Raw genomic sequence first — 26,731 nt, forward strand, 5'->3', positions numbered from 1 at the left:
CGCTGCGGTGGCGGCGCTCTGCGTGTCGTCACCGCACACGGCCCGCTCTGGCGGCTCCGCAGAGCAGTCTTGGCCCTTGGCCGGAGGGGCTTACGTCCTCAAGGTTGTGGTCCTGGCTTAAAATAGCGCCTGAAGACCCAGCTGTCTAGGTAAATCCGGCCCAGGAAGGAGAGGAAGACAGAACAAGGAGGCCCTTTCTAGCTGCGCGAGGCCTCTCACGGTTCGGCCGGAGTGCACCCGCGCCCGGGGCTTAGTGCTTCGTTTCCAGGGAGGGTGGAGACGCCACCCCTGGGCGCTAAGTGCGGAGCAGGAGTCAGGCCGTGTTAGCGGGGGCGAGGATGCGCCGGGGGCAGGCAGCCTGCTGTCCTGACCGCACAGGTGGTAACCCGACGGGTGATGAGGTCAGAGCTGCGGCCCCACAGCTGACGGTGGGGGTGCCGAGCGTGAACGTGGAGAGTGAAGAAGCCACCTGGTGTTTCAAGGCTCTAAAGTCGTCTGTTCCCAACTGGCTTGGGAAACAAGGCATTTACCAGTCCAGTTGACTGGGTTGTGCACTGGGGTTGGGGCCAGCGGCCGGAGACGCCTGAAGTTCCACATGGCCTGGAGGGTGTTTCCCATGTTCACCCCTCAAGGCCTCAGGGGGCCTGAGGGCAAGACTTGGTGTCCCTGGGCTCCCTGCCCAAGGCTCATCACGTTGTCCCTTTAGTTTCAGTAACTGAGAAAGCATCCGCTGGCTGTAGGACCAGGTAGTTCAGAGGCCAGTCTTCTGCTGTTGATTTAAGTCAGAGTCACTAGTCACTCCTGTTTTTTGCAAGTAATTTTGCTTAATAATTGGGTGGATAAAAGGATTGAAACCTTGGAAAGGGTAAGTTAAGCTTTTAATGGACAAGCTACATCGTGTGCTCATTTGGAATTGGGTTGTTTTTGTTGTTGACTTTTAGGAGTTCTTTGTATATTATGGATCTAAGTCCCTGATGAGGCATAAATGATTTGCAAATATATTCTGCTGTCCCATCAGCTGCCTTTAAACTCTTCAGATATTCTCTGAGACACAGAAGTAACATGTGTTACTTTGAAGATAAACAAGTGGGGGCCTTTCTTGAAAATAAAGTTCATTGGTGAAGTAGAATATTCTTATTAGTTAGGTTCATAATGCATTAAAAAATGAAGATCAGACTTTTAAACCACATAGTCCACAAATTAGAAAATTAGTGTATAATACTGGGAAAATATTACTCATTGTTCAGTGAATAACAACAGCAAAATTTACTTCCATCTTTATTAATACGTGTAATACCGGCACTGATTTTTTTCTTAATGTTTCCAGATTTAATGTTGCCATTTTACTCTGGAATCTGGTTAAAATGAATAACCCCTTTGGAGAACAACAGAAGTCATCTTTGCTCTGCCATCTTTCACCACTTCCAGGTGGGTTCCCTTGGGAATTCCCTCCAAAGAGTTCTGCCAAATCGGGGCACAGTGTATCAAAACCTCATCTTTTACTTACAGAAATGTTGAAGAAATAGTTGCTCAGGTAGCACAGATTGGCTCTTCAGCTGCTCTTTTATGGAGCTATTAACTCAGAGACAGCATTACTTAAATGTAATTTTTATTATTACAATTAAAGACTGATTTGATTTTATGAGATCATGCATTTTTATTTTATGGAAGTTTTATAGTTAAATTCAATTTAAAGATTACTTTATATTTAAAGTAAAATATAAGCAAGTACAGTATTACAATTATACTCTACATCTTTTGCAAATCTGATATTAAAACTTCCAGGCAGCTGATTACTTTGGTAGCATCAAATGTTTCCTGATATAACTACGTAATAGCCAAAGAAAAGCATCTTGGTTTATTCTGTTTGTGAAATGCCAAGCAATTGTTCCCTTATTAAATATGTCAGATCTAATTAAGTTTATTGCCAGACATACAAGTCGCTTCCCTTTCTGCTAATTCCCAGAGGAGCGGGCTTCTTTGGATCAAAGCAATCTTTTATTGGGCTGTATTGTTTGTGTGACACAAAGTTGTAAAAATGGAGACCAGCACTCAGAAAGCCAGCTTCTGGTCTTAACTTTTCACAAAGGGAGGAAGTTGGGAGAGCTGAGCGAGGCGTGTGTGTGCAGCTGAGATGCACACGACTGTCACGTGGCCTCGAAGGCCAGTTTGTGACTTTCAAGTTTCCCTGCGATTTTTGAAGGGCTTTGTTTCTGATGGAGGAAAAGAATGTAAGAGTATTTGCACTAAACAGATTAAGCTGCTGGTAAACATGTCCCCTTTAAATGAACTGATGTGGAGACAAAGAAAGCGCTTTGTCGTTGTCAGCTGGGTTTGTGTGAAGTCACAGGGGCAGACGAGAGAAGCGGCGGGCCTCTTCAGATCCCTAAATCAGAAAATCTGTGAAACGAGTCAAGACCGAGTTAGACTCTACTTCCCACTTATTTTGGCTAAAAACTTGCTTTTCCTCTCTCACTTGCACTTCTTGGGAGGGAAACCTGGTTTTTCCAAGATAGAGTTAGCAGAGGAGCAAATATTACTTGGGAATGGGAGCGCTTTTCAGGGTCTGAGCACTTGTGATGAATCAGTCCTGCTTGGTGAGGGGCTGGTGGCACATCGGGGGCCCAGCCCCTGGCTGGTGATGGCTATGATCTCACTGTCAGCACAGATGAGCAGAGGGAGCTTGTCCAGCTCATGGTCTGGGGCTCATAAGGGGGTTGATGGGCCGATGGGGGCACTGGTGGGGGCTGATGTGGCTGATGGTGGCTGATAGGGGAGTTGATGGGGCAATGATGGGGGCTGATGGCGGGGCTGGTGGGGACTGATGAGGGGCTGGTGGGGGCTGGTTGGGGGAGCTGGTGGGGGAACTGATGGGGGACTGATGGGGGCTTATGGGACCCCTGAAAGAGGCCATCCTTTTTTGAGGGGGTGTGCTGTGCAAACTTGTAGGATCTTAGTTCCCCAACCAGGGATTGAATGCTGACCATGGCGGTAAAAACACCCGCCTGGGCCTCACAGAGATGCGAGCAAGCCCGGCTGGAAGCATGTTATGTGGACACAGAGCTTCTTTCCCATTCAGTGGGGTGTGTTTTTGTTGTTTTTTGTTTGTTTCTTTTTAAGGAAGTTACCTCAGTAAGTAAAGTTTGGGATTTGGGATGTTAGCTGTCAAAAGTTAGGGTTCACCAAAAAGAGTTCAGAGTAACGACCAGGGGGATGTCCTGATGTCCAGAGGTCCAACAGGTCTTTAGCATCTCTCATGGGGACCTCGGACAAGGTGCCCTGAGGGGAAGGCTGAGTCACTCGGGATGGACGCTTGCGCTGGGGCCGCTGCACCTGAAGGAGGCCAGGCCCCTTGGGGGTGGAGCCGGGTCTCTGGGTGGGTGTGGGTGGGGGCTACCAGCTCTGGACAGTACACGTGGCCTCTGGAAGCCCCGCATGTGAGGCCCCGCCGCCAGACACTGTATTGTGGATTCTGGGGACGTGTGACCTCAGACTCCACAGCCCTGGAATGGACGTGTCCATGCTGGAGTCACAGGGTGGGCGTGAGTGTGATGCCAGGTCCCGATGTGTCCACACCTGGCACAGGCCTGGCCCTAGGGTGCCATGGAGCTTCGTCCCTCCATTTACTGGGGCTGGCCTCCTGCAAGCCGAGTCCAGAGCTGAGGCCTCTCCTCTCTCGCTCTTGACCCACTAGAGCAGAGCAGCTGCCAAGCACGGCTCATCAAGGCTCTGCAGTGTCCTGACTGCTGACCCTTGACCCCAACCACAGCTTCAGACCAGTCACCTCCTGGGGTGACAGCGACCCATCTCGGCAACCTCTGGCTACTGAGGCCCAGGGAAGGTCTCAGAGGTCAGGGTGCTGAACATCTCCACCTGCACCTGGGTGAGGCTGTGATGGCTGGTAAGTGACTCCCGGGGTCAGAGGTCAGAGGTCAGAGTCAGGGCCACCAGTGCCGGTCACATCACCTCGGCTTCATCTTGGACTCACAGAAAAACTTCCTTTCTGTGACTTGGGTGTGACCACGTGACTTGGTGGTAACAACAGACTTTGAGCAGAAGTGATGGGTTTGCTTCCTGTCTGGCCATGAAACCCAGGGCCAGTGCCTCACTTCTCTCTCCGGCCACTGACACTGCCATGTGAGAGACCCCAGCACCACAGACTGAAGACCAAGAGCCGGCTGGCCTTGGAGGCAGCTTCGGAAGTGCTGGGGACTGCTTGTTACAGATGCTGGTGTTGTCTTAGTAAATAGAGGGTCTTGTTCGCAGTTGGGGGGGACCACCATCTGTCCAGTCCTGAACCAGAGAGCCAGCGACCACGTATCTCCTCCACTCATTCATGTCCAGGTCAAATCCAAAGCCAGTGTTTTGTTTTTCTCAAGCTTTTATTTTGAGATGATTTTAGACTTAGAGCCGAGTTGCTAAATACCACAGATTTGTGTGTATCTTTTACCAGGTCCCCTCTAATGTGAACACAGAACCATCCTGTAATCATCAAAGCGGAGAAAAACACCTAAGAAATCACCACGGGTACAGCTGTGTTAACCCAGCTGCAGACGTTGCTGGATGTCACTGGCTTAGATGTAGTGGGGACAAGGTGTGAGGCTCGTGCGCGGCTCAGATTCTAGGAGCAGAATGTGGTCCTCACGCTGGAAGGCGACTGCCCGTCCTCTGTGCCTCCAGCCCCGCGGCAGAGCTGCAGACCCCTTCTCGTGCTGCTGCGGTCTGCGAGCCAGGGGCGCTGGAGACATGAGCCTCATCTGCCCCCAGGATGGTCGCACTGAGGTCGCCACAAAGAGGGTGGTTGGTGGGGACCTCGGAGAAGTCAAGAGAAGCAGCAAAGGAGTGAAATCTTCTGTAGGAATTTAAGTGTTTATAGAAATTTAGAGTTTTCCGTAAACATGTAAGCACAAGTATGTTGACACAGACTTACTGGGTACAGCAGCCCTGTTGCTTCTCCTGGGGCGGGTCACAGGGCTTTATGGGCGATAAATCTCACAGCCGCGTGCCTCTCTGCCTCGCTTACTCCACCACTGCACCGGGTAAACCATGAGTCGGCCTGGAGTCGGGCCAGGCCGAGCATCCCCTCCCTTGGTGTGGCCTCTCCTCTTCCATCGTGTGAAAGGGTCAGGTGCCCCCCGCCCCACCGTGTGCTAGGTGAGTTCTGCTCCATTGCTGTGGCTGCCCCCGTCTGTGTGTCCACGCGGAAGGCTGTACCCATGGGGTGGGTCCTTTGGTGTTGAGGGTGGGAATCTTCCCCAGATCCAGTGCAGGGTCTCCTGGGGAAGACACGTGGGGGGAGACCTGTGCTCTGCAGTTTGCTGGGGCCTGGAAGTGATGGGTGGGGGAAGGACAGGGCAGGTGCAGACACACAGGAGGGCCTTTGTCCGACAGCTGCGTGTGGGGCCCGTGTATTATTCAGCTCGCGCAGCTGTAACAAAGCACCTGGACTGGCTGGCTTAGCCCCAGACGTGTGTCCTCGCACAGTCGGGGGGCTGGAGGCCCGAGCTCAAGGGGCCAGCAGGTAGGGTTTCTCCCAAGGCCTCTCCTCGGCTTTTTGCTGGGTCTTGTGGCCTCTTCTCTTGTCAGATTCCTGGGGTTTCTCCCTGGTCTCCTGTTGGATCAGGGCCTTACCCTCGTAACCTCATTTAACCTGAATTGCTTCTCCAAAGGCCCCATCTCTGAAAACTGTCACATTTGGGGTTAGGGGTTCAACATAAGAATTTTGTGGCTGACAGCCCACTGTAACTATAGCGATCTGGAGATTTGACATGGAGCCTGGTTAGGTAGTGCTAGTGGTAAAGAACGAGGCTTCCCTGGTAGCTCAGCTGGTAAAGAGTCCGCCTGCAATGCAGGAGACGCCGGTTCTATTCCTGGGTTGGGAAGATCTGCTGGAGAAGGGATAGGCTACCCACTCGAGTATTCTTGGGCTTCCTTGGTGGCTCAGATGGTAAAGAATCCGTCCACAATGCGAGAGAGCTGGGTTTGATCCTTGGGTTGGGAAGATCCCCTGGAGAAGGGAAAGGGTACCCACTCCAGTATTCTTGCCTGGAGAATCCCCAGGACAGAGAAGCCTGATGAGCTGCAGTCCATGGGGTTGCAAAGAATCAGACATGATTGAAGCGACTTAGCACACGCAAGCATGCACTGGTTATGATTAGTTTAAAATATTATTAAGAGTTGAAGCTCTTATTTGCTGTAGAGATCCTTTGTTCCTGAGGACCTGGGTGTGAGAGGCAGATGCAGAGGCGGTAATGCGTGTCTGAAACATGTGCACACCCCACAGAAACCTCACCCTGGGGTCATGCTCTCAGTGTTTTCTTGTGTGTATGGACCCAGCCCACCAGAAGGGGAAGTGCGTGTGCCCACTGAATCTGCCCCACACCAGGCTAGTCACTGTGGACAGTTCCTGCTTAACCTCTGTTTTGACCCAGAGTTTCCTGTAAGCTGGTTATTAATTACACCTGCTTTCACAAAGATTAAGATCAGTTAGTGAAACTCTTGGCCATTACTGGACTCAAATAACCTAGCTTGGCCCTTTGGTTCCATAGATATTTATAGAGGGCTTCTTATGTTACAGTTGGTGTTGGGGATACAGAATTGAAGAAGACAGGCCTTGTTTTCAGGACAAGAGAGAGACAAGGGAGGAGAAGATGGTGTCATCTAAGAAGCATTTTAGAGACGTGGATGTTGACACAGGGTGTGGTCCATGCCCAGAGTAAAGGGCGCTTGGCTCATCCTGGGCTGAGGATGGGGGTGGGTGGGAAGAGTCCAATTCTGCTAATGGGCTGAAATCTAAGTAACCTGGAAGCATAATTCCTAAACATTCCTTTAAAACACAGAGTCACACTGCTACCGAAGAAACCATTCAGCAGATAGAAAATAGTTCCAGCGTTTGATTCAGATTCAGTGTGCTCAGATGTTGTATTGAGTAGTATACATAGAAAATCCGAAGAATCTACAGGTGAATATTAGAATTGGTGGGTAAAGTTTTCACGGTTAGTACTTGCACTTCTATACACTGTCATTAGATAATTAGAAACAAAATCTTAATAAATTACTTGTAGCATCACAAAGATGAAATGGCTGATGGTTAACCTACTGAACAAAGTGCAGGGTCTCCATACGGAAAAGTGTAAAACTTGGTTGAAATAAATTAAAGATCCTTCTATGTGAAGAGACTTGCTGTATCAATGATTAGAAAACACTTTTTTGTAAAAATGTCATCACAAATACATCTGTAGATTCAGTGGAGTTCCAATAAAAATTGTGCAGTGTTTATGGAGACTGATAGGCTGATTAAAGAATTTGTATGAAAATGAAAACGGCCAAGAGGCGTGAAGGCAGTTTTAACATGTTTTATTGTTTACGGCTGTGTCTAGCTGCTGCGAGCGGGCGACTCTCCTGCGGTGCGCAGGCCTTTCGGGGTGGGTTCTCTCGTTGTGGAGCATGGGCTCTAGAGCTCAGCCTCGGTGGCTGTGACACATGGCTCTTCTGAAACAGGATCGGACCGAGTCTCCTGCATCGGCAGGCAGAGTCTTTACCACTGAGCCACCAGGGAAGCCGGGAGGCGATTTTTAAGAGAGGAAATAGTTGGAGAATGGCCTGTTTGTGAACATCCGGCATCGTTGACAAAGGCCCGAGCTGTAGAACAGCATCTCGCCTCACGGTTTTCCGTGTCGTGATCCTTCATTTCCTTCTGTGTCAGTCAGCTCAGCCCGACGTGACCAAGTACCGCTGACCGGGCGGCTTCGTCAGCAGGCGTCTGCGTCTCCCAGTTCTGGAGGCTGGACCTCTGAGCCCAGGCTGCCAGTGAGGTCAGGCTCTGGGGAAGGCCGCCCTCGCTTGGGTTGCAGAGGCCGACCTCTCCCCGTGACCTCTGTGGGCCTTCCCTCAGTGAGGGTCGGGGAGCTGTCTGGCATCTGCTCCTGTGAGGACACTAATCCTGTTGGACTGGGGGTCCTTCCCTTGTGACCTCATTTAACCTTTATCTCCTTCGGGGCCTCATCTCCAGATGTGGCCATGCTGGGGGTCATGGCATCAGCCTGTAAGTCCTCTGGGACACAGACATTCATGTCAGTGTCCTCTCCTCAGGATTTACAAGCTTAGGCTGGACTCTTGGTTATTAATTTGTAACTTCTTCTCATCCATGCACATAAGGTGAATGTTTTCCTTCAGGTGCCATGGGAGCTGTTTCCAAGGTTTGTATCACGTTCCTCTGCATTTGGTTCAGAATCTGTCGTTTCTTTTCAGAGCATCCCCTGCCGGCCCAGATACATTTCCCTCCTACCCGCTTCAGCTGCAAGGGCAGCACTGCAGAGGTTAAATCTTGGACTTTACTACTGGGTTTTAATGACTCTGTGACCATACTGCCTGGGTTCAAATACCAGCTGTTTTATTTATTAGCTCTTGACAGTGGGAAATTACATAATTCCTCCGTGACACAGTCTTCTGAACTGGTCTGGGTGTGGTATGTGTGTGTGTGTGTGTGTGTGTGAGAGAGTGTGTGTGTATGGTGTGTGTATATGGTGTGTGTGGTGTATATGTGGGAGTTTATATATGGTGTGCATGTGTTTGTGGTGTGTATTTGAGAGTGTGTGGTGTGTGTATGTGGTGTGTGAGAGAATGTGTGTCTGTGAGAGTGTGTGTATGTGAGAGTGTGTATATGGTGTGTGTGAGTGTGCATATGTGAGTGTATGTGTATGGTGTGTGTATATGGTGTGTGTGTGCGTATGTGAGTGTGTGTATATGATGTGTGTGAGTGTGTATGTGAGTGTGTGTATGGGATGTGTAAGGGGTGTTTATATGGTGTGTGTGAGTGTGTGCGTGTGTGTATGGTGTGTGTATATGGTGTGTGTGTGTGTGTATGTAAGTGTGTGAGAGTGTATATAGTGTGTGTATATGGTGTGTGTGATTGTGTGTATGTGAGTGTGTGTGTATATGGTACATGTGAGTATGTATGTATATGGTGTGTGTGTGTGTGGTGTGTATGTGAGTTTGTGTATGGTGTGTATGTGAGAGTTTACTTATGGTGTGTGTATGTGGTGTGTGTGTGGTTATGTGAGAGTGTGTGTGAGTGTGTGTGTGGGGTGTGGGTGGGTGCGTGACCTCCCTCTGGCCTGGTTTGCACCTATCCAACCAGACCGTCTGCCTCTTGGCTCCTTGCAGGGCTGGATGCAGGCGCGGTGGCTCTGGCGCGTGTAAAGGGGGCTCTCTGCCTGGAGTCCCAGGTCCCTCCCGGCGCTCACGTTCACGCCCCAGCCTCCTGTGCTGCGGCTGGTCCTCCGTGTCTTGTGGATAATCTTGCCTCTCCAGACCCCGTGGAGACAGCCGGCATCTTAACCCTGCGTCTGTCCCCGGTGCCTTTGGTGGTTCAGCGTTCATCCCTTGCAGGGTCTGTGCTCCCACTCCAGACTCAGGCCGCATGCTCAGAAGCTGAGGGGGGCAGCCCTGTCTCCGGTTCCCAGGGCCTCGGGGCACCAAAGTCCTGCTGACAACATCCTTCTCTTTTTACTCTTAGCTTCTGGTGTTTTCTATCCTTTCTGTTGCACTCAGCTATGTAGTTTCCTGAATGTTGTATTTTAAACTAGTTCTCCATGTAATATAGTGGGAGTTGTCCTGTTTTCATTAGTTCCGCCCCCCCAAATCCCTGGAAGTAGGCCTCATCAGGGTACCATTTTTGTTTTACTAAGTAAGTGACACCGCTTCAACTGGCCTGGAGTGAGTGAGGCCACATGAACAGTTCCTGAAGTTCGTTTAGTCTGTACTTTCCCCCAGAGAAGCATCAGCAGCCCTCCTCCTTACTGAGGTGTGACTTCCCGTCTCCGGATGCACCACTTCCAAGAGACACCTCGTCTTACTCAAAACTAGAAGTCAGGCTGGTCGTGGTGCCCCTGACTGGGCAGTGCAGGGCCATCCTGTTTGTGGACTTTGTCCACAGTAACTTTTCACATAGAAAGTTTGTCTAATGGTCTAATAACCCCAGCGTCTGCATCCTGGAACCCTCCTCATACCAGCCCTCTGCTTTCTTCCACATGTTGGTCAAAAGATCCATCAAGGACCAAGTATTTTTTTGCAGCCTAAGTAGGTTCATAAGACAGCTCAGGGGTTCTTTGGGAGGAAGTGGATGGCTATCCAGACTGTATGTGCGAGTGCGTTGCACAGTCTCAAGAAGAGTGTGTATAGAGTGTAATGGGACACCTAAGATTGTTCAGATTCTCTTCTGTTTTGTTGAATTTCATAAAACTCTTAAATTATAACTATGAAGCAAGTATCTTGCACTTTTGGCCAAGTGCCTGGGGTTGTTTTAAGTTGGATCTTATAAATATTCCATGAAGTCCTCTGAACGGGGCTGCTTTCTGCTGGCAGTCAGCCTGGGTGGATGGCATCTGAAACATTTATGCCATCTCTGCAAAACTTGACAAAAACATTTTAGGCATTAGTAGTTGTGTTAATAAATTACTCAGCACTAAGACCATATATTATTTAAGAAAATTCTTGGAACCGATTACTCTACTGTTTTACTTGTGACACTTGGCAAACCATTGAGAGCCTACAAAGATCAGTTTAGCTGTGCACCTCCGAAGGGAGCATGGAAGGAATACCCAGTGCAGCAGCGCTGTGCTGTCTTCCCAGCGAGGAGAGGAACCGATAGAACAAGGTCACTGCTTTGGTTTGAGGAGCTCATTACATCCTGACAGTCGTATTGAGCATTTGGAGTTAGATGCCCTTTTGTGCGTGTTCCAGTCAGGACCACCTCCACACGCCAAGGCAGGGTGCATTCATGCTGTGAATAGGATATTATCTTCATATAAATTTAAACTCTTTTATGAAAGACTGGAGTATAGTGGATTCACAGTGTTATGGTTCAGGTGTACAGGGCAGTGACCCAATAATGCATATACAAATTCTCTTAATATGTATTTTTTATATATATGATTCAGTTACAGATATATTTTTTATATACGTATGCTTTTCAGATTCTTTCCCCTTATAGGTTATTACAAAATATTGAGTATAGCTCCCTGTGCTACACTAGGTCCTTGCTGGTTATCTGCTTTGTGTATAGGCTTGTGTATATGTTAATCCCAAACTCCTAGTTTATCCCTCCCCTTCCCCTTTGTTCTTTGATAACTGTAAGTTCGTTTTCTGTTCTATGCCTGTGAATTTCTTTCTTAAGCTCCTCTTTTTTTTTTTTTAAATAGTGGGAAAATTAACATCCTCAAATACAAAATATTCTGTATTTTAATACATTGAAAGATATAAAAAGCCATTAGAATGTTGATTTATGCTTCCAGATTAATTCTTTTGGGAAAACTTTAAGGAATATCTTGCCATTGGGGGCATTTCTTATAACTCTGTAGCTTTATTGTTAATTCTAAAAATTTTGTCTCTTAAATGATCTTTTTTCCCCCTTTTTCAAGGAAAAATTCAGGCTTGTGATTCCTATAAAAGATCATGCTACCCAAGCGTGTGTAACCGTGTCTGTACTGTCTGCTGGCTCCGTGCAACGTGCGGCAGGCTTTGGAGTGTTGATCTGGACATGACCTGGGAGAGCCCGTCAGCCTGCAGGCTGAGGCCAGGTGTGTGGGCAACTCGGAGTCGTGCTCTTGTGCTTTAGCTTGGTGTAGTGTGTATTGTAAGTCCTGGGGCTTCTTATTTTTATAGTTTCCTATTCCCTTTCCTTCAGACTTGTGGATCACTTTGAATTGAAGAGTAGCTTGTGACTGCAACATAAAAAATGTTAATAACCCATTGCTTTTCAGCTGTGTTGAGTGCTGTGCAATGGAAACAAAATACAAGAGTAAATTGATGCAGAGCCTGAAAAAATCGCTACCATAACAGTAATGGCTGATTTCACATGCTCATCAGAATTCATTATTATGCTCATTGATTTACTTTATAATGGGGCGTGAATATATTTATTTGTGATTTATGGGTCCAGTATTTATGAGTGGGCTTCCCAGGTGGCGCAGTGGTAAGGAATCGGCCTGCCCGTGCAGGAGACATAGAGGCACGGGTTCAAGCCCAGGGTTGGGAAGATGCCCTGGAGTGGTAAATGGCAACCCACCCTAGTATTCTTGCCTAGACAGTTCCATGGACAGAGAAGCCTGCCAGGGTGCAGTCCAATGGGTCACAAAGAGTTGGACATGACTGAGAAGCATGGCATGGCTTAGAGTCCAGTGATTTGTTTTGTATATTGAGATTCCATGTACATTTTTCTCCAGAAAGGGGCCCTGTTACTAAAGATATTTAAAAACTCTGATATGGTGGCGAGAACACGGGGTGAGTCAGATCTGAGTTGAATTCGACCCTGAAAGGTACTAATGTGTCAAGTGTCAAGTTACCTGACTTCTCTGAGACTCAGTTTCTCTGTGGATTAAATACGGATGGTACCTACACCATAGGTCTATCATGAGGAGTAAATGAAGGGCTGTATGTAATACATCCTTTGAATACAGTGCAGAGTATAGTCACAGATGGTACCTGTGGTCTTGGTACTGTGGTGATGTCATGGGATTCTTTAAACCAGCAAAATCAAGAATCAAGAATTCAGGACAAATGAGTGGAGAAGTCTCAAAGTTGTCTCTTCATCAAGAAACATGGTGTTAATTAAAACTGAAGTAAGTTTAGAAGTGAAGAGAGGTAATGAATCTGGTGTGGAATGGGCTGTTTTTATGTACATTGTGTTTACATTTGATAAACAAGAATCACCAGTTGGCTTTCAAATGATGAAACAATGAAGGCGTTGTTGGCAATGTTAATAGTGGAGATTTACCTTGCCGTATTTTGTGTTGTCTGTATGCACAGTCACGTACAGTCTAGAATTGCACAGTATACTTGTATACATTTAGTAGCTATTGTATTATTTTTATCAATTTAGAATTCAAGAATTGTGAATTTGGAAAGACCGTTAGCTATTACAGTAAGTCCCCTACATACGACTGAGTTTCATTCTGAGAGCATGAATGAGCCCAGTTTGTTCGTAAATCCAACAAGGTTAGCCTAGGTGCCCAACTAATGGAATCAGCTATGCAGTGCCATATTGTGATAGGCCTATAATGCTTTTCACACAAGCAATACATAAAAAAACAAAAAAACACTTTAACTCTTACAGTACCTGGAAAAGTACAGCAGTGCTTATTTAACTTACATGCAGAGCACGTCATGAGAAACGCTGGGCTGCATGAAGCACAAGCTGGAATCAAGATTGCCGGGAGAAATACCAATAACCTCAGATATGCAGATGACACCACCCTTATGGCAGAAAGGGAAGAGGAACTAAAGACTCTCTTGATGAAGATGAAAGAGGAGAGTAAAAAAGTTGGCTTAAAACTCAACATTCAAAAAACTAAGATTGTGGCGTCTGGTCCCATCACTTCATAGCAAATAGATGGGGAAACAATGGAAACAGTGATAGGCTATTTTCTTGGGCTCCAAAATCACTGCAGATAGTGACTGCAGCCATGAAATTATAAGATACTTGCTCCTTGGAGGAAAAGCTATGACAAACCTAGACAGTATATTAAAAAGCAGAGACATTACTTTGCCAACAATGGTCCATATAGTCAAAGCTATGGTTTTTCCAGTAGATACCTATGGATGTGAGAGTTGGACCATAAAGAAAGCTGAGCACTGAAGAACTGATGCTTTTGAACTGTGGTGTTGGAGAAGACTCTTAAGAGTCCCTTGGACTGCAAGGAGATCCAACCAGTCAATCCTGAAGGAAATCAGTCCTGAATATTCATTGAAAGGGCTGATGCTGAAGCTACAGTAATTGACCACCTGATGCCAAGAGCTGACTCATTGGAAAAGACCCTGATGCTGGGAAAGATTGAAGGCGGGAGAAGGGGATGACAGAGGATGAGATGGCTGGATGGCATCACTGACTCCATGGACATGGGTTTGAGTAAACTCCAGGACATGATGACGAACAGGGAAGCCTGGTGTGCTGCAGTCCATGGGGTTGTAAAGAGTCAGACATGACTTAGTGACTGAACAGCAACAACACTGCAAGCATACAGCAGCTGGCACACGGGCTGGCATCACGTGAACAGGCAGGAAGAGTCACTGACTTGGGGAGGGCGAGGAGGTACAGATGGTAGAGCTGAAGGGCTGTCAGCAATAGGAGACAGAAGGCAAGCTGCAGTTCCTCTCATGCCTGTTGTTGATGGAACACACGTTTGCATCTCTGAAAGTTCGAAACTTGAAGTTTCGTATGTAGGGAATTTACTGTGTTTAGACTATGTTAGCTCACCTTAAAGATGATAGAAATGAGGCTGGAGGAGTGAAGAAACTGGTGTAGACTAATTGTTAGCTCATCAGCAGGAGGTGAGACTCAGAGCCCGATTTCCTGATGCTCGGGCTGGCATCCTGTCTTTGCCCTGGGACCACCCCAGGCTGGGCTGCTGAGACTGTCTGCTCCAGACATCCAGCCGCATCTTCGGGCTGGGCACCAAAGAGCATGCGGGTTGAGTGTCGTTACTTCTGGAAGGGGAGATAGGATCCCTCGGATGGGATTCCTTTGAAGGCTTTGCTTAACAGGGCGTACCTTTCTCTTTTGGGGTTAGATAGTGGTTCTTTGGTTTTAATTGATGGTCTATGATCAAATATTGTTCTGTCCCACTTTCTGTCCTCTTAGCACGTCAGTTATACCTACTTCTAAATTTTTCATTAGTGACTGTGGACAGTATGCAACATATGTTTGTAGCTAATCTAAGTTCACTTCCAGCTACCTTTTAACTAGGCACCCCAGTCCCCTGATGCCCCCGCCCACCCCCTTCTAACATTGCTGCCGTTCACTGCCTGCACCCCAGGACTGTAATCGCCTGCTACATCCTTACTGTGATGACTTCCCACAGACACTTGTCTGTGACATGAATTAAGAATAAGGATAAAATTATTGTACTTTTTTCATTTATTCCTTCTCTGATGCTCTGCCTCTCTGTAAGTAGAGCTGTGAGTGGGTTCTGACCTCTGCCCTGTTTCTCAGGTGAGAGGAAGGTGGGACGGGCTGGACAGTGATCCATGTTGGATGGGTCTTTCCCCACTGAGTAGACCTTTGTGACAGCGAGCGCCCCAGGTATCTTTACAGAATGATTCTTTTCCTTTTCTGCCAGAAACAGAGGAGGATTTTTCTTGGCTGCTCACCTGAGAATCTGGAGGTGTTCCTAGAGGTTTAGTGTGACTGTGTAGGGTCCCCCAGAGACTGTGGCCCCAGGAATCTCTCCAGCGTGTCCACCCATAACCCCAGCACCGACACCTCCACTCCCAAGTCCCTGCCGGTTACGGCTGCACTGCTTCTGTTTCAGGTAGAATCTCTCCATGACTGTCTGACTCTTCTGTCTCCAGTTCTCTGGGCAGTGGTTTGCCCTGTGACCCCAGTTTCTGATGGACCCAAAAAAGGTGACTGATTTTCCGTTCAGTAAACTTTTTCCTTGCTGTCGGGACAGGAGGAGCAACTTCTGAGCTCTTACATGTTGGGATAATAGCAATGACTGACTTTTTATTAATGTCCTTTATAACAGTTGGACATATGAGGAAGGACTTGTTTTTAAGTCCTTTATCTGTGTCTGCTGCTTCATACATTTAGATAATTTTCCTATTAAAATACCTTACAAGCATTTGAAACCAGAAAGTTTGTTTAAGATATTCTGAATATTACCATTTTTATATTATTATTTTTTTTCTTTTTGCAAAAAGTGGATTAATGTTATTTTTCTACAGAATACTAGCCAGTGAAATTGAACCAGTGAAGTTGCTCAGTCGTGTCCAACTCTTTGCTATCCCATGGACTGTAGCCTACCAGGCTCCTCCATCCATGGAATTTTCCAGGCAAGAATACTGGAGTGGGTAGCCTTTTCCTTCTCTAGGGGATCTTCCCGACCCAGGGATCGAACCCAGGTCTCCCGCATTGCAGGCAGATGCTTTACCGTCTGAGCCCAATTCTGGAAATATCACATAAGAATGTAATTCTGCACGAAACGGCTTTGAGCACAAAGTTGTGTACTGTAGTACTCTGTGTGCAGTGTCTGTTGGGGTTAGTATCTAAACCATTCGTCACTTATCTTACACTGTCTACTCTGTGAATTACCTTGTGACATGGTGACGTTCTGTCTGTCCAGCCATCTGTAGCTCCTTGGCTACAAGGATGCTGTGTTATATTTCTCTAAATGCCACCTCCCCCCTACCGCCATGAAATGTGGCACACTTGTGGTTTTTAGTCAGCGCAGATTAGCATGCTGGGCACTGGGCAGTGATGTGATGAGCAGGAAGAAGTGGTCCCAAACTGTGGGGTCTGGGTTCCGATCTAGAAGACAGCGATCCTGGGAAGACTGTGCAGATGGTTTTAGTTGAGTTGAGATAGGCACTGTGAAGGAAAATACCATTTGCAGAGTCGTACAACGCAGGGTGACTTAACTGTCGTAGGTGCACAGGCTCGGTCGGTTTATGCTGAGTAAGCTGTGTCTGAGGACATTTTTGCTTGTGGAGGAGGCACAACTTTCCAGTTCACCCACGATGCAGGTGACGTTTTTCAGAAGCAGCCCCACCCCTTCCCGTCGGACGCTGTGTCAGCAGACCTTGATGTCACCGAGGCGCTGCTGCGGAACTTGGCCTTCACTTTGTAAACTCCGTCAGAATCTCGCTGCTGGCTTGGTGTGGCTTCTCTTAGTGTTTTAGGGACTGTGTGGCTGGATTCCATTTATGCTTCCGAAAATCCATGGTCCTGGTGAGTCACCCACGGAAGCAGAAGTGAGCGTTCAGCCCAGGCGTGACTGAGCGTGGTTGCGACCCCGTGGTTTGTGCTGTGACTGCTGTTGTTTGTGTTTCACTGCAAATATTCCAGACTGAAGAGATACAGATCTGGAGATTTCGAAAAGTCAAAAGAAAAAATCATGACATTTTACTTGATTGTATTTCTGATTTTCAAAATTGTGCATGAAAATTGACATGACCATTGTGCATTTTGACTGTTAACCTTAGATGTTTCTTACACCAGTGATCAGACTTGCTGAAAGAGGAGTTTATAAAAGCTGGGGAGCAGTTGCTGGAGGCGGGCAGGTGGTTTCTTGATGCTGAGATGGTGATGGGAAGATCTCTTGGCTCTGGGGTGTTGCCTGTATCTGGGTTGCAGTCTTTCCGGGCCAGGTGTCCCCCATCCCGGCCCCCACCATGCAGAGGCGTCCCTGTCATGGCGTCCACACAGGGATCAGCTGTGACTGCTTACCCTGGAACTCACTCATTGGATTGAAACCTCTTAGTGGGGGGGTCACGTCTTCCTCGTGCACCCTTGTATCTCAACATAACACTGGTGACCTGGCAAGTCTCTAGAAATATTTGTTGCATGAATCAAATAGTGTTTAACAGCTATTATATACCCACTATATATTCAGTAGTAAGAATCAGTTCAGTCGCTCAGTTGTATCCGACTTTTTGCGACCCCATGGACTGCAGCACACCAGACCTTCCTGCTGTTGCTGCTGCTAAGTCACTTCAGTCGTGTCCGACTCTGTGTGACCCCATAGACGGCAGCCCACTGGGCTCCCCCATCCCTGAGATTCTCCAGGCAAGAACACTGGAGTGGGTTGCCATTTCCTTCTCCACCAGACTTTCCTGTCCATCACCAATTCCCAGAGCTTGCTCAAACTCATGACCATTGAGTCAGTGATGCCATCCAACCATCTCATCCTCTGTCATCCCCTTCTCCTCCTGCCTTCAATCTTTCCCAGCATCAGGGTCTTTTCCAATGAGTCAGTTCTTCGCATCAGGTGGCCAAAGTATTGGAGTTTCAGCTTCAGCATCAGTCCTTCCAGTGAATATTCAGGACTGATTTCCTTTAGGGTTGACTCATTTGATCTCCTTGCAATGAGAATAATGAAAAATAAACTTTAGCTTAACCATTTCATTGGTGGAGACAAAATACATGAGACAGTGATGCAGTAGTACGGCTCTGTACTTAGGGAGATCCCAACTGTATGCAGATGGTAAGTTCAGCAAGATTTCAGAGAAGAAGCTGAACGTGCATCCTTGTGGTCCAGGTCTGTTTCATGGAGAAGGAGCCTGAAAACAGTCGAGGGTGAGGTGGTGAAACCGTGTTGGTGGACGTGTGTGCAGCCCTGAGCGTTTGAGTTCTAACGTATGAAACTTCTGGGGTCCAGGCCGATGAGAGCTGACACGTATGATATCTGTAGGGACAGGGGAGTGATCGTATGAAGGAATTGGGAAAAAGTGATGAGGAACAGAAAGAAACAAAGCGGGGGGTATGGGAGCCGTCAGTCAGAACAAACTGGTGAACCCTTTTTCCCTGGACCGAAAGGGCCCGAGTCCCAGGGGTTGGGTGTTCTGCTCTTGCTTCGTGGGAGAGCAGATCCATGGTGACCGTGGCGTGTGTTTGGCTCCTTATGGAAGGTAGGGAAAGTAGGGATAGTCAGCCCAGAGCCTTCCTTTGTAAGTAATTTTAATGAAGAGAGGCTTGTAAAGATCCAGCTCTGCTCCTTGGACAGACCTGGGAGGTTGTTTTTTGCATCCTGAGATTCCGAGAACCCTAGTGGCCATTCATTTGTCAGAGCCCTCACCTCTTCAGCCGCTTGTTGAATCGCCTCCTTGTTTGCCTGTCTGTTCAGTCATTTCCGACTCTTTTCAACCCCATGGACTGTAGCCCGCTGGGCTCCTGTGTCCATGGGATTATCCTGGCAACAATACTGGAGTGGGTTACCTTTTCCTTCTCCAGGGGATCTTCCCAACCCAGGGATCGAACCCGCATCTCCTGTATCTCCTGCATTGGCAGGCGGATTCTTTATCACTGGGAATCTGCCTCCTTGATTACATAACTGCTTTTCTTTTTTTTTAAATCTGAGGTTTCATTGTTTTTCATGTTCCTTTAGTTTTTTGTTTTCTCCCTTACAATGTGACTTCTTGTGTATGTCCTAAATTTCCTAGAATTGAACCCTATGAAAAGACTATTTGATAAAAAATAAAATCAACAGGACTCCTCCAGTGGTGTAGCAGATAAGAATCTGCCTGCCAGTGTTCAGTCCCTGGTCTGGGAGGATCCCACATGCCTCGGAGCAACTAAGCCTGCGCACCACAACTGCTGAAGCCCCCGTGCCTAGAGCCTGTGCTCCGCAGCAAGAAAGGTCACCGCAGTGAGGAGTCCAAGCGCTGAAACAGGGTGGCCCTGCCTGCGGCAGCCGGCACACCTGAGTGCAGCAGTGAAGACGCAGCCTGGCCGAAAGTAAATGCAGTGAGAAAAGAGCTGACCGTCGTGAACAACGACACAAACAAAGCCCCCGAGCCAGAGCGCTGGGACACCGCCTCTGTTTCTTAGCACCCTGTGGCTTTAACACCGTTTCCTTTCTCGAGACCTAAGCAGCTGAGTGAAACTTCCGCAACAGCACGGCTGACCATTACAGCCACACTGAGTGGTGGTTCTATACTCCGATAGTTTCCTTAATAGTAATACATTGAATGTGCCGTGTAATTCGATGTTTATTTGCCAGGCAACTTTTGTATTTCATCGAAACGATGTGACTTACACAGCAAAGGTAATTATCTTATGATTATGAGGCTTTGACCCTGAACTGGGCCTTAATAATTACTTGCAGTTTCTGATGTAATTAAATCATGAGCCAGATCTTGCCTGGCCGGCAGGCAACTAACAGCAGGCACATAAGGACTGAACCGCAGGGGCACGGCGATAAAACCCTGTGCGCGGGCTCTGGCAGCCGTGTGTGAGCAGAGCTACTCCCGGGACCCTCGCTGGCCACTGAGCCGTGACTGGCAACCACTCTGCTGTGTGCTTGGAGTGTTTTGAATCTGCCCATGTCTGTTTGGAGCTCATGGAAGGTCAGCAGCACATGAGGGATGGGCCTTAGCCATGGACCTGACATCCAGACAGCACCGCCGTGTCTCCCCATGGATTGCTCAGGACTGGGGACGTGGCCCCGCTTTGGACAGTGACACTTAGAATTTGCTGGGGGCTGCGGGGCAAGCTCTTCCTCTCCTAAGACTGAAGGAAAATCTCGCCTCCTGTGGTGGCGTCTTCCGAAGGGGGAAGTACGGAGCCCAGGTCACCGGGGGGACCCACCTGAGCCTGAAGCCGAGCCCGGGATGCGCCTCGTGGGAGGGAGGTCGTCGGGGTCCTGCTGCTGTCTCTGGGCTCTCGGATGGGCCTTTGGAGCCCAGCTGACTGTGGCAGGCTGAGTCTCCTGTTCCGTGGAGGCGAAGGCGCAGTCGCTGATGTTGGTGATGGGTGGCTGTTTCTCAGGCAGCTTCCCGTGGTAGAAACGTGCCCTCTGTTCTCCACCTCCTGTTGCCCGCTGAGTGGTTTCTGGCCGGGCCCAGCTTCCCCTGAACTGGGAGTGGGAAGAGACCCACAGTACTGACAGCCGTCCAACCAAGTGACTTGGAGGGACGCTTGCAGAGAGGCGGTTCCGGTAAATCCCAGCAGGCGCCCGGGCAGAGCGAGGGTGTGGGCGTGTGTGCGGGTGCGTGTGTGTGGGCGTGTGTGTGTGTGCGTGTGTGTGCGGGTGCGTGTGTGTGGGCATGGTGCGTGTGTGTGGGCGTGTGTTTGTGTGCTGGTGTGCGTGTGCGGGTGCGTGTGTTTGTGTGCGTGTGTGTGCGGGTGCGTGTGTGTGGGCGTGTGTGTGGAGTGGTTACTTGTGGTAGCCATCCTAGTGGGGCTTTCCTGCTCCATCACGCACCCAGAGTTTCTGATTTAAAAAATTCACAATGGGCCAGAAGACATTATAGACATGAGGACTTTCTTCAGGAAATGCCTTCTTCATCTTCAGGGATCTGTTACGCTCTCTATTTTGTAAGCCCCCAGTTCGGTACGGGGCAGACTTGATTTTTTTAATTAATAAAGTTTGGCGCTTTTCACGTTTTGAGTATGTCTTCATTTTAAACCTTGACTCAGCTAGCGGCTTCATAGAGACCTTGTTTGTATTTTCTGGTCTTTCCAATTGTTTACACTGAAGGAGTCTCGACACCCCCCTCTGCCCGGCATCCACATGTTTGTAATTACTTATGGTTAGTTTATGTTTCTAAATTTAAGAAAACACTTATGGTGGCCCATCTATTTGATTAGGTATATCCTTGTGATTATAATATTGCTTCAGAGATTAATTTACAAAACATACAATTGACACTTTTAATTAATAGCCTGCCACAGAGCGGAGTTCAGTGATGTAACCTGGTGGTCCAGACCTACAATTTATGAACTATTAGTTAGCCATTAACTCATCTGCTCACACGACCTGTTGATCCATCAGCTGATGGAGAGTAGAGACCTGAATGATCCTAAAAGATATTTTACAGAACTTTCAAAAAATTTCCAGGAAAAAGTTGATCCTTGGATGAAAAAGAGAGTAGAAAAAAAGTTCATTAATTTCCAAGGCATTTCCTGCCCTCCACCACAAAACAGGCATGTAGTCATTTCAGTAACGCTATACTTAAAAAATTATTTCCCTAACTGCACAGCTGAAGTGACATGACTATTTTTAATTCTTAAAAAAAGAAGGGGGAATCAAAACTGATTTTTGCAAATCTTTGGAGTGCGTGGTATGAGGCATCAATTTTAATTTGGCTTCATTTACTAAGTGTTTCATTACCTCATCCTTTGGTTTTAACTATGGATTTTCTATAAATCTTCGTACGGCTAAACATGATAAACTGCTTAACACGCCGCGGAACAAGGCAGTGCTTATTAGCACTTGAGAAGTTATTGATTGCTTGTCTTGATTAATCTTTTATGGGTCTCTGCTGTATTAATTCCAGAGAAGAGGCCCACTTCTACTGCAGTGGGCCTCATTCATACTTTCTACTTCAATTACAAGGTTTTTGCTCCCTACAGCTATTAGTCTAGTTATGACTTTCCCAGCACAAATTCTTCTGGTCTCTATTTGTCAATAGTGAGCAATTAAAAATTAAACAGACTTTCTGTTACGTGTCAGCCTAGATGGGAGAGGGGGTGCTTTGGGGAAGAATGGATACAGGTGCACGTATGGCTGAGCCCTTCTGCTGCTCACCTGAAACTGTCAAACATTGTTCATCGACTATACCCCAAAAAAAAGTTAAATTGATTTTCAAGATGTGCCAATAAGATGAAAAGTGGGACCCAGATGTGTTTTATACACTTAAAAGCAAATTGAGATTTTAATTCATGTTTCAAAATAAAGTTTCCTTTCCTCCATTATGTAAATTTAAAATATATACACCCTTCTGCGTGTGTGCAGCTTCCAGTGTGTAAGCTGGGAAATCAGAAGTTCTTAAGCAAACAGCCAGTGGTACGTTCATCCTGATGTTCACTGCCAGTCGGGCCTGGGAGCTTCTGAAGCAGAGAGATCTCGCCTTGCAGGACTGAGTCGAGGGTGAGGGGGCGCTGGGCGTGGGGCGCAGGGTCCCTGGTGCAGAGGGGCCGGGGGTGTGGGTGCAGGACCCCGGTTGGCGCAGGGCAGCCTGGGGACACGCTTGAGGCCACACCTGCCAAGCTTCTGTTCCCAGACTACAGGGGGGCTGATGCGCCCCCACTTCTGGGCCACCATCGCCTGAGGAACAGCTGGAGCCCGGACGTGTTAGCCATCCCACCCAGGGCTCAGAGTAAAGCGTCCTCCACGTTTCCCAGCAAAGCTGTTCCCCGAGTCCACGTCAGCTGACTAAGATCTAGTCTACCACACACAACATGCGTTTATCTGCTTCAGCCTCAGAGCCGGCTGGTCAGTTAACACCGTCGGCTGGGATGCTGCGGCCAGAGGTGGAGAAGGATGGAGGAGAAGGAGCAGAGGGACGCCTCTGGGGAGGAGGCCGAGCACAGAGCTGATGGAACCACAGAACCTGCCAGGCCCCTGCGGGCCGGCGCTCGCACGGGCTGGGGGCGGCGTCACATCGTGCATTAGCAGGCTCGAGGAGCAACACTCAGTGTCAGCGTCATGTCCGATTCTTTCTGAGCTCTTGTTTCCACTGCCCGTGGAACCACATATGCTCCAGAAGGGTCGTCGTAAGGAAAATTTTTAGGCAACCGTGTTTACCGACTGCCATGTCGTGTCATGGGCTGAAACCCCTTCTGTCTCTGTGTTGTCCTTGACCCATCTGGGCAAGATGGGACATGGATGCTCCCTCATCCCAGGAACAGCGAGCCAGCCTAGCAAACGGATCTTAGGCTGGAGATGCAAGTCAGTGTGTTCACGGCCCAGCTCCAGAGGTGTGTTTCCAGCTGACTTTGGTTCTGTTGGTCTCCTTGAGGTCGTCAGTTCTGGGAATGAGACACCATGTGTCAGTGAAAGGGCGGGTTAACTGAGACTTAACCAGGAAGGGTCATTCATTTTTAGCTTTTAACTGAAATCAGAAAATCGTCTCTGTCCTTTACCAGCTTTCTGAACTTGGGCAAATCACTTAATCTCCCTTGTTCCTCCTGCTAATCTGTGCCTCTGAATGTTCTTGCAGGGATTACAGTAGGAAAAGTGTGCCCCCCACACAGGAGATACTAGAAGGGGAAGTGTGCCCCCCACACAGGAGATGCTCAGAGAGAGAGAGGTGTGCCCCCCACACAGGAGATGCTCAGAGAGAGAGAGGTGTGCCCCCCACACAGGAGATGCTCAGAGAGAGAAGTGTGCCCTGCGTACCGGATATCCTCGGAGTGTGGCAGCTTGATTTGAGTGAGCCAGAGTGTCAGTGAGCATTTTGATGTGCTGCAATGAAAATAGCTGAATCCTTCAATAATGATAATGTTGCTGCTAAGTCGCTTCAGTCGTGTCTGACTCTGTGCAACCCCATATACGGCAGCCCACCAGGCTCTGCTGTCCCTGGGATTCTCCAGGCAAGAACACTGGAGTGGGTTGCCATTTCCTTCTCCAATGCATGAAAGTAAAAAGTGAAAGTGAAGCCGCTCAGTCATGTCGGACTCTTAGCGACCCCATGGACTGCAGCCCACCAGGCTCCTCAGTCCATGGGATTTGCCAGGCAAGAGTACTGGAGTGGGCTGCCACTGCCTTTTCCATGATGATGTTGACATAGCTCTATCTGTGTGCCAGGGATGGGGTCGGTGAAGATGAAGTTCCCACACCCTGGGGGCCCGTGTTCTACAGCAGTCTTTTCCTGAGTGCTGGTTTCCAGACTGATTTCCCTTCTTCCGCATCAGAACGGTGGACCCTGGAGCTGAAGGCTGAATCCAGGGTGGTGGGTCGGCTGTGACGCCGAGGTTTCTTTTCTCAGTTAAATGCTGGGTCTCTTGCTGAGGAGGTGACGGAGGTGGTGAAGGCAAAGCCTGGGAGTCCACCTGGGGGACGGGGGAGGTCAGGTTAACCTTCCTGCTTCTGGCACGTTCTGACTCCTCCAGCTTGAAACTGTCAGGATGCCAAGGTGCCAAGTTTTGGGGTCCGGTGTCTTGAAACCCATCCCTTCCTTTCTTCCCTCAGCACGCTCGAGTCCCAAGAGAATACAGACGAAATGTGTTTACATTTGTTTGCAGTGACAAGTGCAGTCAGGAGAACATGTAACCGAGGGTGACCAGGGCCTCCTCAAGCTGGCCACTCAGGGAAGGTCTTTCTGAAGAGGTGATTGTTTTTGTAAATAAAAGTTTTTAATTAAAAAAAGTCAGAAGAAACAGTTTTATCGGAAGTGACAATGATTCATATCCTTAAGAGTGTCTTAAAATCAGAGAAAGTTTCCAAATTAGAAAGGCACCAAACCGCAGTGTCTGAGTGGGGAGGGTGAGTGGCGTCTGGGGCTGCCCGCGCCGTGCGGCAGGGGCTGAGGCTACCTGAGCAGAAACCGCAGTGTCTGAGTGGGGAGGCTGGGTGGCGTCTGGGGCTGCCCGCGCCGTGCGGCAGGGGCTGAGGCTACCTGAGCAGAGCCCCTGCTGTCAAGGGATGGCCCTCAAGTCCAGTGCTGGCCCCGTGCCCTTCCAGGAGAGGCGGCCTGGGCGCTGGCTCCGGAGGACGGGCGCCCCAGCCGAGAGGGCAGTCACCGTCTCTCCCCAGTAGCGGGGCCTGCCTGCCCCCCACACGTGTCTCATGCCTGTCTGCAGGGTCCTGTTCCTGCCGTTCCCACTGTCTGCTGAGTTTTCCCAGTTAAATCCTGCCTGGAGGAACGGGTTCAGGATCAGTCCTTAAATCAGCATCTTTAAAGGTTACATGTGTCCTGGCTTCCATGAGCTGTTCGTGGCTTGGATGTTGTTTTGCCCCAGTCATTCTTAAACCCACCTGTACTTCCTGCTCCCACTGCTGTCCACGGCAGTGACATGAATCAGTGTCACCTGTGAGGCACCTGGAGCCCACTGGAGGCAGGCGCCCCGACGGCGGCCCCGTCCCGGGAGGAGAGAGCGCTGGGCGTGAAGATGCTCCGTGAACTTGCAGGGCACGAGCACCCCATTCTCTGGGACAGACGAGTATGTTTGGACCAGTCTGGCTAGTTTCTTCTTCCCGGTTCTGATCAGTCATTCTGAGAGCCTCTTGGAATGACTGAGTTCCTGATGAGTCTCCCACGATGGTTGTGAATGTGAATAACAAGATCGTGGCTATGTAGCTGCTCACCCCTGTGGAGTGAGAGGGGGTCAGGACTCCACAGGAGGCGGGGCTGGGCAGAGTCCCTGCCCGGGGCCTGCACCGTCACGGTCGTAGATGACTGAGGTAGTACACACTCATGGTCACTGTGAGATGACCGGTAAATCTCTCGGTCTCATAACAGATGTCAGCATAAAGCCTTCATCCAAAGCATGGGGAGTGTGAGGGACAGCCACTGGGGTAGACACATTCTAGAGGCGTTTCCTTGACCTTTGAGCCAGCCCCCTTTCTCTGTGGCCCTCACCTGTCCAGGTGCGCTTGGGTGCAGATGTGTTTGTTTGATGTGCTCCGGCCACTGCAGGCTGGAGGGGCAGGACCAGGGTGGATGCTGGCCTGGGCCCTGCCATCAGGGTCTCCAGGAGATCTGAAGTTGGAGTCCCTCCGCCCCTCAAACAGTCACCTGTCTGCTTCTGTCTGGACGTGTGCGAGGTTCTCCCAAGCTGTAAGGTAGCTGAGAAGAGAAGGTCTGAGAAAGACAGGAGAGGGGGCCAGAGCAGGCGAGCGGCTGCGCTTCCCTCCCGCCACGGTTTCTCCATCCCCAGCGCCGTGGGAAAGCTTGTGGGAAAGCTCGCTGCTGGAATGGAACCTGCCCTTTCCATAAGAAAGGCCTTGTGCTGGCTGGAGAGGGGTGTTACCTGTGGTCACGTTCGGCTAGTTTTCCCCTGCAAGGGCAGCCCACCAGCTTCGGTTGGGCTTAATGTTTTCCCGTCTTCTAATGGACAGTAATTGGAGTGGATTTATTATCTGAGTTACCCCTTCATTCAGGATATCACTTAGAAAGATGGGATCATAAAATGAGATGCTCCCACCAGAAAGTGCCTGTGAGGAGCAGGTGAGGGGGACAGCTGGGTTCCTGGGCCTGGCACTCTCCTTGTAGAGTGGAAAGTAGTTCTTCAGATTTGGAAAATTTATGATATCATAAATGGGATTTAATATCTTTCTTTACCCAATTTAGCAAAAATTGTCAGAAAAAAAAATTTCGATTTTACAGGCAATTTCAGATGTAGGTGCCTCTGCACGTGAATAAATCCCAGGCAGGGTCACCTTCAGAGCTGGCCTTGGACCTTCCTCCTGTTCTGGCCGAGTCACCCTGGTCCCCTCTGTCCCTCCCCTGGCCTGGCATCTCTGAAGGCCACCAGGCCTGGGTTTAGGCCCGCCCCAGCTCTCATGTCCAC

Source organism: Bison bison, unplaced genomic scaffold (assembly GCF_000754665.1).
Source record: "Bison bison bison isolate TAMUID 2011002044 unplaced genomic scaffold, Bison_UMD1.0 scf7180017864503, whole genome shotgun sequence".
Classification (NCBI taxonomy): Eukaryota; Metazoa; Chordata; class Mammalia; order Artiodactyla; family Bovidae; genus Bison; species Bison bison.